Source organism: Phacochoerus africanus, chromosome 15 (assembly GCF_016906955.1).
Source record: "Phacochoerus africanus isolate WHEZ1 chromosome 15, ROS_Pafr_v1, whole genome shotgun sequence".
Classification (NCBI taxonomy): Eukaryota; Metazoa; Chordata; class Mammalia; order Artiodactyla; family Suidae; genus Phacochoerus; species Phacochoerus africanus.
Genome location: NC_062558.1, coordinates 20,021,045 through 20,040,913, shown reverse-complemented (window position 1 = coordinate 20,040,913; position 19,869 = coordinate 20,021,045). Strand labels below are relative to the sequence as shown.

The window sequence follows — 19,869 nt, the reverse complement described above, 5'->3', positions numbered from 1 at the left end:
TATCATTCAACTCTTTACCAAATGATGGTCTTCTTATCAACATTCAAAATTATTGCTTTACTTTTAACCACACCGTTGCCCTCAATGTTTAGGATAGGAAAACAGTTCTCCAATGAGTTTTCAGAGTCTAACACTCATGGTGTGTAACACATCTTGAAGCACATGGACAGTGTTTATGTGACAATTGGGTATAACTGAAAAAATGTACAGCCTACGAAGGGCTTCCCTGTCAGCATACCTCTCTGTACTCGCTTGTCACGTCTGACAAGTTTTCCCACAACGTGGATGATTGGGCAAATTTAAAGCAGTCCTAGCATATGATCTGGACCCAGAGCAGGCAGCCAAACCAGTTTGGCAGTGATGGAAAAATATATTAATTATCAGTGCTTTCTATGGAGAGATTTGCAATCAAAAGAGGAAAGTGGTGGAAGAAATTTTCACATATCATGGTACGGGGAAGTCTTTCTGGCTTATACATGGTTTAATGTGAACTTGAGGCTTAACCAAAACAGCCTGTATGTGGCCCATTAAAAATGTGTTGTACATCTGCTTCAGCCATTAAGTACAAATATACTTAAAAGACAGAATGGAGTAACTGTGTTTCAGACATCCACATTGGAGCTAGGTGGCCATTGTGGACGTGGGTTCAGACACGTTCCTGTAATACTGAGAACTTGAGTTTCCTAAACTTTATCAGACTTTAGGACACCACCAGCCATTTTCAAAACAATATCTGCTAATAGCTGCCAGCTGCAACATTATGGTCTCAAGGTCTCATAACTATGAAACCCTTCTCCTACTTTAGAAACAGCAATGGCAAACAAGACAGGTCAACCTATAGCCTACCAGCAGAAGGTGCTAGATTCTTTAGCCAGAATAGTATTAGCTAATAAAATTGCCTTAGATTATATTTTGGCCGAGAAAAGCAAAGAAAAGAAAGGAAAGAAAAGAAAGGAAAGAAAAGAAAATATGTATAACGGCCAATTGCTACTGTTATGTATAATTAATACCCCTGGAAAAGTTAAAATCCAAATATAGAATAATTCAAAAGGCTACTATGTTACTGAATATATATAAAAGGGAAACACTCCAAAACTTAATTCTCCTGGTTGCAATCTAAAATAGGAGGACTCTTTTGGGAAATACTACAAAGGGGTATTTTGATCTTTATCCTCACTCTAATATGTCTAATAATTTTTGAATATTTGTCTAGGTGCTCTAGACATTAAAGAAGGTTAATGTTCTCATAATACAAAATTCTGTTGCTAAGTTTGGAACATAATACAAAAATTTCATAATACAAAATTCTGATGCTAAGCTTGGAACTCAAGATGATTTCCAACTCTGTGTCCATTCCCCAAATTAGGCAGGACTACACCCCATTTCAGCAGCAAATAGCCAGAGCAGTCATCACCCCATTCCCTCAAAGAGTTGGGGAAAACTGGAACAGAAATGGAACTAAAACTGAGATCCTCTGCCAAGTTTATGATTCACCTCTCAGCCCGCAACTTTTCTCTTTCTCATTCTGCACCTGTTCTTCCTCAAGACTGAGGAATATCAAACAAAAGGGGGCTGGGCGGGATTGTAACCAAGGACCCTGGAGGCCTTCCCAGCATGGATATCCCCCCCGCCGCCGCCTTTGTATCTACAGAAAGACTTTAGTCAAAGAACCAATTTAATGAGAGAAGTGGGAAAAAATGCAGAAATAAAGGAAAAGAATCAAGCAATTAGAAATAATAATACTTTAACCATTAAACAAATCAAGGATCTTTAGCTCCTCCTCAAAGGCTATAGATCATATTCTTGGTCCTGTCCTTAGAGATGTTTTGCAGGTGCTGAAGCCCCCACCAGGTGGAAGAAGGTAACTGTTGCTGCCCACAAACAGGTAGACCCCAGACAGGTTGGAACCAGAAGGTTGATGCTGATTCCTGATTATTTCACTGCCAGCCAGTCAGAAGTAAGTCCACAAGTGGCATACCCCTCCACCCTCTCCCTCCCTCTGTCCTTAAAAGCCTTTCCCTGAAAGCCTTCGGGGAGTTGGGGTCTTTTAAGCATTAACTGCCCTAGACTCCTTGCTTGTCACCTGCAGTAAACACTGCTCTTTCCTTCATCACAACCCAGGGTCACTAGATCAGCTTTACTGCATGTGTGAGTGGGCCTGAGTTTGGTTTGGTAACAGTGGAATGGGCCCTCTGCTCAATCTGAGGTCTATTCTTTATATCAGGTATAAAATAAATGTGCTATGTTTCAAATTCCTCTATATGTACAACAATCATCTCAACCAGACGTTGGCAAGCTTTTTTCTTTAGAGGCTTAGGTAGCCAATATGTTATGCTTTGTGGACCATACAATCTCCACTGTGTGTGAAAGCAGACAGACAGATGGGATTTGAATCAGGCCATTAGGAAGTATGGGGCTGAAAAACAAATCAGAAGCCAAGGTTGGATTCTGGTCTTTTCCCAGCACGCTATGTGACTCTGAGCCACTTACTTAACTTCTCTGGATGAGGCTTCATGTAGGACTCATTCCAAGGTATTTATATATATATTTTTTGTCTTTTGCTTTTTAGGGCCGCACTCATAGCACATGGAGGTTCCCAGGCTAGGGGTCTAATCGGAGCTACAGCTGCTGGTATACACCACAGCCGCAGCAACGCACGATCTGAGCCGCGTCTACAACCTACACCACAGCTCATGGCAATGCAGGATCCTTAATCCTCTGAGTGAGGTCAGGGATCGAACCCGCAACGTCATGGTTCCTAGTCGGATTCGTTTCTGTCGCGCTATGACGGGAACTCCCCAAGGTATCTACATTTTAAGAGGACACCTAAAAAGGCAATATTATAACTCAATTTTCAGTGCAGCCAAAAGACACAGATGAAGGAGACAGTTCAGAAGATCATCTCAGGTAAGTGTCCTCACCTGGTTTATTAAGACATCCTCGTGACCACAGCCACATAAATGATGTGAAAGGCCCTGTCAATTCCAGCCCATCCTTTTGAAGCCAAGAACAAGGTAGAGTTTTCGGGCCAAAGAATAAGATTATTTCTTAATCTCATTTATTTATTTATTTTTAAAATGATTTTTATTTTTTCTGTCATAGCTGGTTTACAGTGTTCTGTCAATTTTCTACGGTACAGCAAGATGACCCAGTTTTACATACATATATACATTCTTCTCACATTGTCATGCTCCGTCATAAGTGACTAGATATAGGTCCCAGTGCTATTCAGCAGGATCTCATTGCTTATTAATATCATTTTATTTAATTAATTAATTTATTTTTGTCTTTTTGCCATTTCTTGGGCTGCTCCCGCAGCATATGGAGGTTCCCAGGCTAGGGGTCGAATCAGAGCTGTAGCCACCAGCCTACGCCAGAGCCACAGCAATGCGGGATCCGAGCCGCGTCTGCAACCTACACCACAGCTCATGGCAATGCCGGATCGTTAACCCACTGAGCAAGGGCAGGGACCGAACCCGCAACCTCATGGTTCCTAGTCGGATTCGTTAACCACTGCGCCACGACGGGAACTCCCATTAATATCATTTTAAATACTGTCCTATCGAAGGATGAAAATATACATTTCCTCCCCCTCAAGTTTTACTCAAGAATTAATAACAACTTGCACATGAAAAGATGCTCAACATCATTAATCATCAGAGAGATGCAAGTAAAAAGCACTGTGAGACTGTCAGAACGGCCATCATCCAAAAGAACACAAATAACAAATGCTGGAGAAGATGCGGGGAAAAGAAAACCCTCATACACTGTTAGTGGGAATGTAAATTGGTACAGCCACTGTGGGAATCAGCCTGGGGTTTTCTCAAAAAAATTAAAATTGAACTATCATATGCCACAGCAAGTCTGCTCGGGGAAAATCCTCCCCTCCCCCGCAAAAAAAGAAAATACTTATTCAAAAAGATACATGCACCCTAATGTTCATAGCAGCATTATTTACAATTTCCATCAACAGACAAATGCATAAAGAAGATATTGTGTATATACACAATGGAATATTACTCAGCCATGAAAAGTATGGAATTTTTACCATTTCCAAGAACATAGATGGCCTTGGAGAGTATTATGATAAGTGAAATAAGTCAGATACTATATGGTATCACTTATATGGGGAATTTAAAAAATAAGACAAACTAGTCAATATAACAAAAAGGCAGCAGACTCACAGATACAGTAAACAAACTAGTGGCTACCAGTAGGGAGAGAGAAGGGGGAGGGGCAGGATAGGGGGAGGAGACTAAGAGGTACAAACAATTATGTATAAAATAAATAAGGATAGATTGTACGACGACACATTGTGCCACGCAGGGAATACAGCCAGTATTTTATAATTACTATAAATGGAGTGTAACCTTTAAAACTGTGTATCACTATGTTGTATACCTATAACATAATATTGTACATCAACTATACCTCAATTAAAAATAAAATAATAAAATTAAGAATAAACACACATCTGTTCCAAGTTTACATAAAGGAATGGGCAGGCAATTGTTTGAATCACTGCCTTATTATCTTTAGATTTTATTAATCAAGGCAGAATTCACAAAAAATTCCCCACATCACGCTGACCGCAGGGGCTGCGTGTGAACAAGCCACAGTTACTTTCAGAGCAGATGAAACTCAGCACAGGTGCTCAGGAAAGGAGAAAACGGTGCTTTCAGTCTGTATGTTACCGACCCTTCTCTTGCAGCAACAAATGTTTTAAGGATAAATTACCATAATATCACCCTTCGTTTTTAAAAGAAATGCATACCAGTTTTTCTCTACATGGCTTGGTCACCTGGGCTTCGCAGTGTCACTGAGGGTCTCCGTGGGGTGATGAGATGCGGGGAGCAGAGGGAGGGAGGCATCTGTCTGGGTGGTTTTCTTCACCATCACGCAGGGCCTGCAGGACACACGTGTTCCCGATTTGCGTGTTCTCAGGGCAACTTGCTGAAAACCAATTCAGCACCTTTTCTGATCTCCAAACTATCTACACATGAGGAGGGATCATGACCCAGCCACTATTTTAAATAAGGCACATAGCTTCCAGCTGGGAATGAGCTCCTTTCCCAACCTGGCTCTCCTGAAGTTTTGTTTTTTTGTCTTTCTCAGCTACACCCACAGCATATGGAAGTTCCTGGGCCAGGTATCGAATCTGAGCTGCAGCAATGGCATGATATTTAATCTACTGCGCTGGGCCGGGGATTGAACTGGCGCCTCTGCAGAGACAATCCAGAGCAGGAACTCCTCGCCTGACTTTTATTTTTATTTATTTTTTGTCTTTTTGTCTTTCCTTGCACCCAAGGCACATGGAATTCCCAGGCTAGGGGTCAGATCAGACAGCCACAGCAATGCCAGATCCGAGCCACATCTTTGACCTACACCACAGCTCGTGGCAATGCCAGATCCTCAACCCACTGAGTGAGGCCAGGGGTGGAACCCAAAACTTCATGGTTCCTAGTCTGATTTGCTTCCACTGCACCACGATGGGAACTCCCTCTCCTGACTTTTAAAATGTCATCTCCAGGCGCCTCCTGCACTGCATCTGTCTCCAATGGACTCTGTTCCACCTGCCACGCTGCCTAGTCTGAATGCCTTCTCCTTAGACCCTTCTGCTCTGCTTTTCCCCTGAATAAGCACCCCTTTGGCTCAGAGGCACTGACTTTGGGAAGCTCTTTGGCCACGGTGTTTTCTCCCCACCGTGTCAGGACAACTGTCGAGGGGTGAACGTCCATGGGTGTCAGGCTCCCCACTGGACATAGGGCCCCAACAACACCTGTCCTCTGTGGCCCCAGTGCCCTGGCACAGGGCAGAATTTAACAAATGGGTGTTAGAAGGAATGTACGGGTATTTTATGCAGGAGAAGATAGTTTAGATTTTTAAAATTCTGCTGATACAACATTCATATTACAAATCATTTTTTGCTCTTTCCATGGTTTTCAGTTTCTTTTAAAAGTTCTATTTACTGTTATTGAGGTATAATTGGCATCTATCATCAGTTTCACGTGCAAAACACAATGATTTGGCATCTGTCGACATTGTGAAATGGTCATCAAAGTTGTCAGCATCCATCACCTCAGAGTTACAACATTTTTTTTTCTTGTGAGAGCTTTTAAGATCTACTTTCTTAGCAACTTTCAAGTCTGCAACACAGTATTGTTAACTGTAGACACAGGCTGTACTTTATGTCTCAGGACCGGGTTGTTTTATAAGTGGAAGTATGTCTCTTTTCATTCCCTCCAGCCCTTGCCTCCTGCAAACCCCTGAACCCAACCCCTGGCAACCACCACCTGCTGTCTGTATAGACGGGACTTGTTAGAGGGCATTTTCTGCACTCACACAGTGCTCGGTGGAAGGGAGGCTGAGTGGCCCCGAGACGAACGTGGGGAGACCCCCACTTGACCACACCCCATGGAGAGGAGGGGGCCATGGGTTGTGAGCTGGTCTGTATGGAGACTCCCGGAGACTCGTGTCTCAGAGAAGACACAGTGGGTGGAGCCGTCGGCCTGGGGGAGCGGCAGTGGGCCCTTGTGAATAAACAACCATCAATAAACAACTGATAATAAGAATAGAGTTTTGTGTGAGCAAAACTGCAGATTCTCCCAGAAGCCTGCTTCCTAGATTGCTCTGAGAAACTGCTCCTGAGAAGTAGGGTTTTCAGCACAGTTTTGTATCTTGTCAGAACAAAGAACATTCAACAAGCAAGGTTACATTTCTTCAAGGTTTCAAAAAAAAGAGCAGACCAGCATGCACACAGCAGTCAGCATGTCCTTGACACCTGGGAGGGAGGCTTATCATCAAAGGAGGACCAGCCTTGATGTCCCAGGAGGAGGGGCATTTAAGCTTTATTTTTAACACTGACCCTTCTTTACTTCTGGTCAGTGTGCCCTTTCCTTTAATAATTTTTTTTTCTTTGTGTTTTTAGGGCCACACCCAAGGCACATGGAGGTTCTCAGGCTAGGCGTTGAATCGGAGCTATAGCTTTCGCTTTACACCACAGCCACAGCAGCACGGGATCCGAGCAGCACCTGCAACCTACACCACACACAGCTCATGGCAAGACCCGATCCTTAACTTGTTGAGCGAGGCCAGAGATCGAACCTGCTCCTCATGGATACTAGTCAGATTCACTTCTGCTGAGCCACAACGGGAACTCCTTCTTTAATAATTAGCAAAGACATACGATGTAGGTTTGAGAGCCCACAGACAGGCTACTTTAGTTACCATAAAATTCAAGTTAATTTGTGGATAAGCCAAAATGACTTGCCTGCCTCTCAATATGTGAACACTTCTTTGATCAAACCCTTAGGCCATTTGGTCAATTATATAACAAATATTGGGAGTTTCCTGGTGGCCTAGAGGTTAAGGATCCTGCATTGTCACTGCTATGGCTTGGGTTCAATCCCTGGCCTGGGAACTTCTTTATGCCATGGGTGCAACCAAAAACCACCCCCACCCTGTGTTTACTGGACCATGATTCCTAATCTGAAATTCATGAAGCCAGATGTATTTCAGAATTCAGATTTTAGAAGGATAATATACTATATCATATGTAAAACAGGATCTAGGGCAGCACTATGGAGTAAAGCACCCTAATATTTCTGCAGAAAAGTATATTTACATTTACACTATTTGTGGGATAAGTGAAAACGAAAATAGGCCTACGCAGTTCAGGTTGGGTTTTGACTCAGGTCAGGTCAGGCTTTGCTGCCAACTCTCCTGAAAAACCTCCTGGTTCAGAGCCGTCTGGGTTTCCGAATCGTGGGTAAGGGGTGGTGGATCTATCTCCATGTTCCTCCGAAACTTTCTCCAGAAGAAGAAATTGACAAAAGTATCCGACAAATATATCTTATTCTGTTGTGATTCCCAATGTGGTTTCACTGAACAAAAGTCATCTCAAAGAACGTTATTAAAAAAGGACTGCAAATGTACTTTTTATTAAAAGATAAACCTTGATATCACGTTATTGGTCAGTAGGCTAGAGGGTTTTTAAATCCACAACAGCTGCTCCTTGAAGTCTTTACTGTGGGAAAGTTGGGGTAGGGAGGGGAGGGAGTGGGTGGTGGTGGGTGTAGTGGCGAAGGAACAAAAGCAAGCAGCTCAAATTAGAGACTGCACCACTCAGGGCCTGGGGGTTGAATATGTACTGTACCTGTAAGGGCTCCAGAATTGTTCCTTTTTCCTGTTATTAAAGGCTGGACATTCCTTTATCTGTGCAGGATGCATTTCTTCATGGCACCTGTCCTCCAACCCCCCAAAAAAGTGGACCCAGGAGCACTGCTCCGTGTGCAGGTGCAGAACCAAACCCCTCAAAAGCATCTCAACCTCACTGCCTGTCCAGATGATGTCTGGAGTTTGACCACCAGCAGAAACCCTCCTAAAAGGCTGCTCAGAAAAAGACATGAGAGAGTTCCCATTGTGGCACAGTGTAAATTAACCCGACTGGTATCCATGAGGCTTTGAGTTCCATCCCTGGCCTTTGTCAGCGGGTCGGGGATCTGGCGTTGCTGTGAGCTGTGGTGCAGGTTGCAGATATGGCTGGGGTCTCGAGTTGCTGTGGCTGTGATGTAGGCCAGTGGCTGCAGCTCTGATCTGACCCCTAGCCTGGGAACTTCCTTCGGGCACAGGTGCCCTAAAAAAAAAAAAAAAGAAAGAAAGAAAGAAAAAAAAGAAATAGAAAAAAAGAAAGAAAGGGAAACTACAAGTTAAGCTTGAATTCCAATGAAAAGGTAAAGAACTCTGCCCTCAAATAAGGGGACGTCAGAGTCAAGTAGGTGGAAGATGGGCTTTCATGGGGCTGGATGTGGATGGAATAGAAGACATTCATCTGAGTGAGGCTGATGCCCAAGGAATGCACATCACTAGGGGTCTGGGCAGGAGCTGGCGTGGAAGCAAGCTCAGTCTCAAACTCTTTCCTAAGTGGTGTCAGTGTGTGTTAAGTTCTACGCATGACAGTCAGGTCTCTCAGCAGCAGAGAGGTTAGGAAACGGCTGTTTGGCAACAATATACAAAGAGGGAAAATATACTCTCTTCAGCATATGGAGCTGGGAAAGCTGGACAATCGCACGTAAATCATGAAGTTAGAACACACCCTCTCACCACGCACAAAAATCAACTCACAATTATATGCAGGTGACATGATACTCTATATGGAAAACTAGGTTCCACTCAAAAGCTATCAGAATAAGTGAATTTAGCAAGGTAGCCAGAATACAAGATTAATATACAGAAATCTGTTGCATTTCTTTACACTAACAATGAAATATCAGAAAGAGAAAGTAAAAAATTCCCTTTAAAATTGTATTGAAATAAAATAAAATAAAATACCAGGAATAAACCTAACCAAGGAGGCAAAAGACCTATATGCTGAGAACTATAAACATAAAAACATTGCTAAAGGAAACTGAAGAAAATATAAAGAAATGGAAAGATATCCATTGATCTTGGATTGGAAGAATTAGTATTGTTGAAATGGCCATATTACCCAAAGCAATGATATGATCCCTATCAAATTAGCCATGGTATTTTTTCACAGAACTGGAACAAATAATCCTAAAATTTACACAGAACCACAAGAGACCCAGAATCATCAAAGCATTCCTGGGGAAAAAGAACAAATCTGGAGGCATAATTCCTCCCAGACTTAGATAATATTACAAAGCTAGAGTAATCAAAACAGTGTGGTATTGGCACAAAAATAGACATGGATCAATGGGACAAAATAGAAAGCCCACAAATAAACGCACACATCTATGTTCAATTAATCTTCAACAAAAGAGGCAAAATATACAATGGAGAAAAGACAGTCTCTTCAGACTTGTGGCTGCCTGATGGGAGGGGGAGGGAGTGGGAGGGATCGGGATCTTGGGCTTATCAGACACAACTTAGAATAGATTTACAAGGAGATCCTGCTGAATAGCATTGAGAACTTTGTCTAGATACTCATGTTGCAACAGAAGAAAGGGTGGGGGAAAAATGTAATTTTTTATTTATTTATTTATTTTTTTGTCTTTTTGCTATTTCTTTGGGCCGCTCCCGCGGCATATGGAGGTTCCCAGGCTAGGGGTCAAATCGGAGCTGTAGCCACCGGCCTATGCCAGAGCCACAGCAAACGCAGGATCCGAGCCGCGTCTGCAACCTACACCACAGCTCACGGCAACGCCGGATCGTTAACCCACTGAGCAAGGGCAGGGACCGAACCCGCAACCTCATGGTTCCTAGTCGGATTTGTTAACCACTGTGCCAGGACGGGAACTCCGAAAAATGTAATTGTAATGTATACATGTAAGGATAACCTGACCCCCTTGCCGTACAGTGGGAAAATAAAAAAAAAAATTATAAAAAAAAAAAAAAGACAGTCTCTTCAGCAACTCACACTGGGAAAACTGGACAGGTGCATGTAAATCATTGAAATTAGAACACACCCTCTCACTGGACACAAAAAGAAACTCAAAATTATATGCAGGTGACATGAGACTCTATACAGAAAATTAAAGACTCTACACAAAAGCTACTAGAATAAATAAATTCAGCAAGGTAGAAGGATACAAGATTAATATACAGAAATCTGTTGCATTTCTTTACACTAACAATGAAATATCAGAAAGAGAAAGTAAAAAAAAAATCACCTTTAAAATTATATCAAAAATAAAGTAAAATACCTAGGAATAAACCTAACTAATCTTTGACAAAGGAGGCAAGAATATAAAATGAGAAAAATACAGTCTTTTCAGCAAGTGGTGCTGGGAAAGTTGGACAGATGCATGCAAATCAATGAAGTTAGAACACACCCTCACACCATAAACAAAAGTAAACTCAAAATGGCTTAGAAACTCAAATATAATACAGGATACCATAAAACTCCTAGAAGAGAACAGAGGCAAAACATTCTCTGATATAAACTGTACCAATGTTTTCTTAACTCAGTCTCTCAAGGCAATAGAAATAAAAGCAAAAATAAACAAATGGGACCTAATCAAACTTGTAAGCTTTTGTACAGCAAAGAAAACTATAGACAAAATGAAAAGACAACCTATGGACTGGGAGAAAATATTTGCAAACGAAGCAACTGGCAAGGGCTTGATCTCCAAAATATACAAACAGCACATTCAACTCAATAACAAAAAAAAGCACTCAATCAAAAAATGGGCAGAAGACCTAAAAAGACATTTCTCCAAAGAATACGTAAAGATGGCCGACAGTCATATGAAAAGATGCCCATCATTGTCAATTATTAGAGAAATGCAAACCAAAACTACAATGAGGTACCACCTCACACCAGTCAGAATGGCTACAAACAATAAATGCTGGAGAAGGTATGGAGAAAAGGGAACCTTCCTACACTGTTGGTAGGAACGTAAATTAGTGCAACCAGTATGGAAAACAGTATGGAGTTTCCTCAAAAAACTAAAAATTGAGTTCCCGTCATGGCTCAGCAGTAATGAACCCGATTATTATCCGTGAGGATGTGGGTTCCATCCCTGGCCTTGCTCAGTGGGTAAAGGATCCCGTGTTGCCATGAGCTGTGGTATAGGTCACAGATGTGGCTTGGATCCTGCATTGCTGTGGCTGTGGTGCAGGCTGGCAGCTACAGCTCCAATTCGACCCCCAGCCTGGGAATTTCCACATGCTGCAGGTGGAAAAAAAGACAAAAAAACACAACAAACAAACAAACAAGCTAAAAATCAAGTTTCCATATGATCCAGCAATCCCACTTCTATGCATCTATCCAGATAAAACTGTAATTCAGGAGTTCCCGTTGTGGCGCAGTGGTTACCGAATCCGACTAAGGAACCATGAGGTTGCGGGTTCGGTCCCTGCCCTTGCTCAGTAGGTTAAGGATCCGGCATTGCCATGAGCTGTGGTGGATCCCACGTTGCTGTGGCTCTGGCGTAGGCCAGTGGCTACAGCTCCGATTCGACCCCTAGCCTGGGAACGTCCATATGCCGTGGGAACAGCCCAAAGAAATAGCAAAAAGCCAAAAAAAATCAAAACAAAACAACATCAACAACAAAACACACACACAAAAAACTGTAATTCAAAAAGATACATGGACCCCTATGTTCACTGAGGCATTATTTACAATAGCCAAGACATGGAAACAACCTAAATGTCCACTGACAGATGAATGGATTAAAATGTGGTACATATATACAATGGGATATTACTCAGTCATAAACAATAATGACATAATGCATTTGCAGCAACATGGATGGACCTAGAATTATATATTAAGTAAAGTAAGTCAGAGAGAGACAAATATCATATATCACTTATATGTGGAATCTAAAATATGACACAAATAACCCATCTCCAAACAGAAACAGACTCACAAACATAGAGAACAGACTCGTGGTTGCCATGGGGTAAGGGGTGAGGGAGGCATGGATGGGAATTTGGTATTAGCAGATGCAAAATATTAAATATAGACTTGATAAACAACAAGGTCCTATTGTACATATAGGGAACTATATTCAATACCTTGTAATAAGCCATAACAGAAAATACGAAAAAAATATATATATTCTTATATATATATAAATATATATGTATATATAACTGAGTCACTTTGCTGTACAGTAGAAATTAAGGGAACACTGTAAATCAACTATACTTCAATAAATTTTTTTTTTGTCTTTTGTCTTTTTAGGGCTATACCCAAGACATGTGGAGGTTCCCAGGCTAGGGGTCCAATCGGAGCTATAGCTGCCGGCCAAAACCACAGCCACAGCAATGCGGGATCTGAGCCATGTCTGTGATCTACATCACAGCTCACAGTAACGCTGGATCCTTAACCCGCTGAGCAAGGCCAGGGATTGAACCCATGTCCTCATGGATGGTAGTTGGGTTTGTTAACCACTGAGTCATGACAGGAAGCCCCCAAATCTTTTTAGAAAAGAAAGATAATGGTTATTTGGGAGAAACATCATGGAGCAGCCACAAACAGGGGGTCTGAGCACCTGCAGGTTCTTCAGCGTGGTCCTCACAACCTCTGAGATGGGGACTAGGAACACCCCCCAAGCCAGAGACAGGGGCACCAAGGCCTGGAGGATCAGTGATGGGTGCCAGGCTATGAGGTGTCAGCTCAGCACTTGGTGGGTGGTGGAGGGGGTTCTGAACAAGCAGGAGCAGAAGGGGAAGAGAGGGTGCCCGGGTGGAGTTGGGAGCACAGGGTCTGATAGTGAAAACACACAGATGGGTGATAAGGGAAACCTCAGACCACCTGCAGAGTGGGAGATGCACAGGACAGCCCGCCCCTTCTTTTAGGTTTTGTCCATTGTGACAGCTCAGCTACCTGTTTTGGAGAAAAAAAACATGAGAGTTGGGGCTGGGCTGGAGCCTGCAGCTGCCAAGTGAACTGTGACCTCATTTACTCTTGAAACACATGTAGCACAGGGAGTAACGGGCAGTGAGGATGGGGAGCCGAGGTGAGGGCAGAGGCCACGGGGAGGGGTCCAGGCTCCCACCCTTCTATTGCTGTTGTGATCCTGCCAAGTGCCCTAATGCTGGTGTTTCAACAGCCTCTTTCAAATAAAACTGCTGCTCTGAAGCCCTTCGGGTATGGAAGCTGTGGGGAAACAGGCCCAGCAGAAGCTCAGTAGGACTGGTTCTATGAAGAAGGCTGCTGATCCAAGCTGGGGACCCTCCTGTGGCCAGAGAGTGGGAGACGGCTCTGCTCTGCCGAGGGAAGTGATGGAAAACTCTGGGGAGGAGGTCAAGTTATTGTCCTGATTCTGTTAAAGACAAGAAAACACATTCCTTGGCTTTCCTTCTCTCCAAGTTTTATGCACATCAAGAATGCTGTCCATACAGGTATTTCTTGTATTGTTTTCATAATTTGAGACCTGAAATCGGAATTCTCTTTTGTGTAGGATTAATGTGCCACCGCCGGGCACTCACATGTCTGAAGTTAGCCCTGCCCTGTGACAGAGCAATGTGAGGCTGTGGCAGAACTGCAGGTGCACAAGCTCTGGCATTAGCAGCCTGGAGCTCAAGTTCCGGGTCCTCTTCTGTGTCCTCCGTCACTTTTCAAGTCTCTCAGAGGCTTGCGGTCCCCATTTCTTAAATGGACAGGAGACCTACCTTGTAGATTGTGATGAGGCTGAAACCAGGTGGAGAGAAGGCAGGAGTGGGAAGCAGGAGGCACTGGCTGCCAGGAGCAGATCTCTGACAGGGCAGGTGCCCAGACCGAGGGGAAGCTCCCAGCCTGGAGCTGGCAAAAGGGGGCAGGGACAGCTCTTCCAGAGATCCTTTACATCTGATGTGTCCTTCCTCAGGCCTGTTTGCCTCGTTCATTACCTCCACCCAGGCTACTACTGGGCTGAGCTTGTCTTTCTCAGCCATCACTGGCTGGTTGGATAGGGACCATGGCCCAGAGCATGTGAAGTGGATTGGGACTAAACAGTCCAGAGAATGCAGCAGCTACGGTGGGAGGGAACTCTGTTCTCCCAGATGGATTACCTACAACCCAGGATCCATGGCTCTCTTTCAGTCTTTCTCTCCTGTGCCCTGAAATCAGCAGGACCCAATGAGGTTCCTCCCCCGGCAGCTCCCAGGCAGCAGTGAGACTGTGTCTGACGCGACATAGCACGTGGAGCCTCCCACAGTGCCTGCAGATTCCGTTTTCTCCGGTTCCACTCTCTCCTCTCTAACAGGCAGGAGAAAAATAAAACCCCGCAGGGTGTTCTCACCCATCCTTTCAACACCCTCCTGTTTCCTCCTTGTCAGTGTGACCTCTGCTCTTGGCTCTGGGACCCTCAGAGTTTGATCACCATTGTCCTAACCAAACTGACAACCCTTTGGACTTCAGATGTGGGAAGGCACCTGACCTGTTTTTATTTCGGCTGGAAGAAATACTCGCTGCACCATGCCCTTTAATCATGATAGTCTGCAAGCAAACAAGAAAGCCTGGAATGTTGCCTTCATCACCATTTGCTTGCTTTCTGTCCAAATGCTGGGGCTGTAAACTCTGTTCCCTGAAACTAGAGACATCCTGAAAATCCCAGTAATGACCTCAGAACAAGCCTCCCCCATCAGGGGATCATTCAGCAGGTATGCCCCACATAAAGTGGCCTGAGGTTTGTGTCAGTCTTTCAAGCCCAAGTCCAATAGGTACTTTACCTAAAAAATGACAAGCAGCACCTGCTACATCACCTTAGAAAGCACACCAATGTCTCCTGTGTGGACAGGAGTGGAAACAGCTACCCCACCGAGTGTGGCAACTTACCTTACACTGAAGGTGGGGGAACTGGCCCTGCCTTCCCGCGACCATTCACTGGCCTTCTGTCTTTAGCATCATCCTTGGGATAGCCTTCTGGAGAAAAACGGTGAGTCACTAGTGTAGTGAGCCTTAATATTTTGACATTTTGTGAAACCATTTAATCTACACAATATTATATAAATATTTGTTACATTAAACATGTACTTATTTGAAATATTGTTTAAAATAAAAAAATTACAAAATCAATATTATTTAAACATATATTAAAAATAAATATTGGAGCTCCCCAGTGGCCCATCAGAAGGATCCGGAGCTGTTACTACTCTGGTGTGGGTTCAATCCCTGACTCCAGAACTTCCGAATGCCATGGGTACGGCCAACCCCCCCCCCAAATATTTAAAAACATTTATTTAAATTAAATTATTTAAATGAGGAATGCTGGGTGTGAGGGGGCCAAATTCTGAAACCATCTAGAAATACAACGAAGAGTAAGGGAGGTGGGAAGTTCCAAGTGTTAGCATGTGAGTCTGTGAAACAAGGGCTTCAGAGCCCAGGACCTGCAGGGACAGACCAGCCTGGTAGCCAGATCTGCCCCACACTCTCCTGCAGGGGGTGCTGCTGAGTCCACGTTCTCTGGAGGCAGGTGGGTGCTGGGGTCCAGGCCTGGGCTGTGCTAGGCTCTCTCCACCAACCAGAGATCCCCTTGGTTCTCCACTTAGGGGGAAGCTTCAGAACTGGGGAAAAACCCACCCCAGCCCACATGGTTAACTCCTGAATTTAAGATTTTGATGGATGACAGTCTATCAGGGGATACAATTGATTCCTTTTACTTATTCCTTCCTTATTTATTTGTTCCTTTTACTCCATCGATCCCTTTAAGAGATGAAATAGTATATGAAATTCATCAGATTATTTTCAGACTGCCTGGCTCCCGCTTACTAGCTGTGACCTGGGGTGAGTAGCCTTTCTAAGCCTCAGGCTTCTCAATTCTTAAGTTTACCTACTCTTGTGATGATACAGGAAAAGCATCAGCATGGTTCTCGGTGTGTGGTGAGTGCTCTGTAAGCGTTACTGATATTTATGTTTGTTTTTAGCCTTCCTGGGTGCCCTCATGAACATACTGACCAGCTTCTCAAACTTCAGAGCTCATACAGATCACCTGGGAAGTCCTTAAAATGCAGATTCTGATTTAGTCCACCTGGGGTGGGGCTAGAGAGCCTGCATTTCTGCTGCTCTCTGGGTGATGCTGATGCTACTGGCTTAGACATTGCACTTGCAGGTGTGGTACCTGGAGGCCCTACACAAGGTGCTGGACAAAGTATTTAGTTTTATCTTCCTTGGCTAAGATAAAACCCTTTAATAGAATCCACCATTTCTGTCTTTTGCTACTATCCTAAATATTTTACAGGGTCAATCCACACCTAACTTGGTAGTAAAATGCTCTGGGATGGGTTGGACTCAGTTCTGCCTTTAACATTTGCTGGGTTTGAGGCAAGATTTCAAATGAAGACCTACAGGCTATATGTTCAAATGGTTAAAAGTTAGCATCAGACTAACAGACTTGAATAAAATCTACGTGATTTCCAGTAAGCACATGGGCAGATGCTCAACATCACTGATCATTAGGAAAATGCAAATCAAACTACAGTGAGGTGCCACTTCATACCCATCATGAAGGTACTATCAAAAAAACAAAAACAAAAACAAAACTGAAAATAGCAAGTGTTGGCAAGGCTGTGGAGAAACTGGCACCCTTCCACACTATTGGTGGGAATATGAAATCGTACAGCTGCTATGGAAAACAGTAGGGCAGTTGCTTAAAAAATGAAAGACAGAATTCCTATAGATTCAGCAATTCCACTTCTGAGTATATCCCCCAAAGAATTGAAAGCAAAGTCTTAAAGAGATATTTGTGCACTCGTGTTCCTAACAGCATCATTTACAAACAGCCAAAAGGTGAAAGGGACCCGTGTGTGTGCACACACGCATGCTCTCGCATCACATCTTCTTAATCCATTCATCTGTGGATGGACATTTAGGTTGCCATACATTCACACTGTTGTGCAACAGATCTCTAGGACTTTTTCACCTGGCAAAACTAAAACTGCCCCCATTAAACAATACCTCTTATTCCCCCTCCCTCAGACCTTGGCAGTCAATAGTCTACTGTCTATAAATGTGGCTCCTCTAGCTACCTCATGTCAGTAGAATTACACAGTATTTGTCCTTTTGTGACTGGCTTATTTCATTTTTCATAATATCCTTGCTGTAGCATGTTTCAAGATTTCCTTCTTTTTGAAGGCCAAAGAATATTCCATTGTACGTAGAGACTGCATTTTGTTTACGCTTCATCCATCCCATTCACCCATGGAGGCCCTGTCCAGGGTCTCACAGCTCTTCAGTGGTGAGACCAGGATTTGATTCTGAGTGGTTGGATAGTACAGCCAGAGTGCCTTCCTCAAGTGTGAATCATGGAGAATATCAGATTCAGAAAGTCTTGTCCCCGTCCACAAGGCTTATACTTTGCTCGCTGAGAAGAGCATACAAGCAAGTTGGGTTATGCAGAGCAGAGACGAAGGATGCTTAATTGCGCCAAGCTGAGGCTGACACCTGGCCGGCGCTCCTCTGGCCACACAGCACAGTGTACTGCCCAGCAGGGACCTGCTCCTGCAGCCTGGGGCCAATCCAGATGCCCTCCTCTGCTTACATCCCTTGGGGACTACCCTGTGCTGGAGGCAGAGGTGCCCCCACACAGGGAGAGCTTGACTCACAGCGGAAAGCACCTGCTCTCTGGCCCTGGATGGAAAAAGTTTACAAATCCCCGCTGTAGAGCCTAAAAATGAGCAAACAGCAGAAAGCAACAACATGACAAATGAGTATATGGCAGAACAAGCCATTTGCTGTGACGAATGTCTCTAGTTTACTGCTTGACAGGAAGAATCAAATGCCTTAGTTCTTACAAAGCACAGTGTTTCCACTACATGTTATTGAAAGTGTAAATATATATTTTAAGGCTTGGGCAAAAATATATAGGTTTGGGTTGGTTGATGGATGGATGGATTCATTTCTTGCTATTTCAAGTAGTGAGGTTTTTTGTCAAGTTAAAACCAAAAAACAAAGGGCACTTTAGTGTGCCTTCCTAAAAACAGGTCTACTTTTGACAACAGTGTCAGCTGAGCGCGCGATGAAGCAGGACATTCGCTGCAGCAGCTGGAGTTCACCTCTCTTTCGCAGGAGGGGGATGTTTCACGTGTAGACTGCATTGTCCTGGCTCTTTGTAAACAACGCCCTTAATGACCTGAATACCTTGCATTCTTCAGCCTGGTGACTGGTTTTCAAATTTCATGTCACAATTTGCCTGAGTGGAAAAACAGGAAACGAGGCAGCAGCATGACCCAGAGGAAGTGGCCGGGGGTCTGGAGTTCTAATCTCCGTTGTGCAGCCCCCCAGCCAGAGTAGACTTTACTCTCTCGGCCCTCATTTCCTGGAACCCATGTCTGGAGACACAGCGCCTGAGCATCGGAGCCTGGCCTCCCACCTTCCCTCTGAAAACCGGTGTGGCCCGGGGACCCTGAGGTCCCCGCTGAGCTAATACCATCAACATCTGTTCTACAAGCATAGCAGCCTCCTCCTGGCTGTGAAGCAAAGCATCCTAAGAGGTGGTTGGGGTGAACTGGGAAAGAGGGTCTGTGGTATGTGTGAAAATCCCAGGAGAACCTTCAATTTGATCTGCAAAGTTCTAAATTCTCCCCCCAAGAAGTGGCCACTTTACTCAAAGGACCAAGCAGAGTCTGGCCTGAGTGTCCCCATCACCCAGGACAGCCGGCCTTTCTTTTTCCCTTTTCTTTCTTTCTTTCCTTCTTTCTTACTTTCTTTCTTTCCCTTCCTCCCTCCCTTCCTTTTTTCTTTGTAGGGCCGTACCTGTGCCATATGGAAGTTCCCAGGATCAGGGTCGAATTGGAGCCACGTCTGCAACCTACACCACAGCTCAAAGCAACGCCAGATCCTTAACCCACTGGGGCCAGGGATAGAACCTGCATTCTCACAGTGACAATGTCAGATCCTTAACCTACTGAGCCACACAGGAACTCCCAGGACAGCCTTGCTAATCAAACTTCTACCAGACGTGACCCAGTGCCTCACCTTAGCAGTCCGTTCCACTGAGCATCTGGAAACTTCATTCCCTGGAGTCTCTGATATTCCCCCCTTCGGAAGTGCTATGGCTGCTGTTCTTTACAGCTGTCTAGGCTCTTAGCCTTCCCTCTAAGGTTGTTTCCAGCCCTGTCTTTTAAGGGAAGCTGGTCTCATCTGGCCAGTCCCTGTAGAGTCTGTGGTTTTGGGTTTCTCTCAGGCGACCTCTTCATAAGGCAGGATTTAGCCAGTTCTCCATGGAGATTATCTGGGAGCGGCTACCTGAGTGTTTTTTAGTTCTTATATATCAAGTAATTTATTGACTCTTTATGTTATCTCTTGCTGAGAGAGGTGTATAAAACTTCTCTGAGACTATGGATTTGTCATTTCTCATGGTAATCCTATCAATCTTTGGCTTGAAAAATGTGAACCTATGTCTTAGAGGCACATAGGTCCAGGAAGCTATCTTGGCAAAATTTTCCTTTTTAATCAGTACGTTAATTAATCTTTAATTT

The 19,869-nt window shown here is 44.0% G+C and overlaps 1 long non-coding RNA gene across 1 annotated transcript in view; it reads right to left on the bottom strand.

Annotated features, from left to right (window-relative positions):
• The window catches only part of LOC125116774 (uncharacterized), a 45,139-nt gene extending 25,617 nt beyond the window's left edge, over positions 1-19,522 (bottom strand). The window contains exons 1-2 of the long non-coding RNA XR_007132420.1: positions 19,367-19,522; positions 15,230-15,316 (exon numbers count right to left, since the gene is read on the bottom strand). This is a non-coding gene — a long non-coding RNA (uncharacterized LOC125116774). The remainder of the gene's footprint in view (positions 1-15,229; positions 15,317-19,366) is intronic.
• Positions 19,523-19,869: the final 347 nt, after the last annotated feature.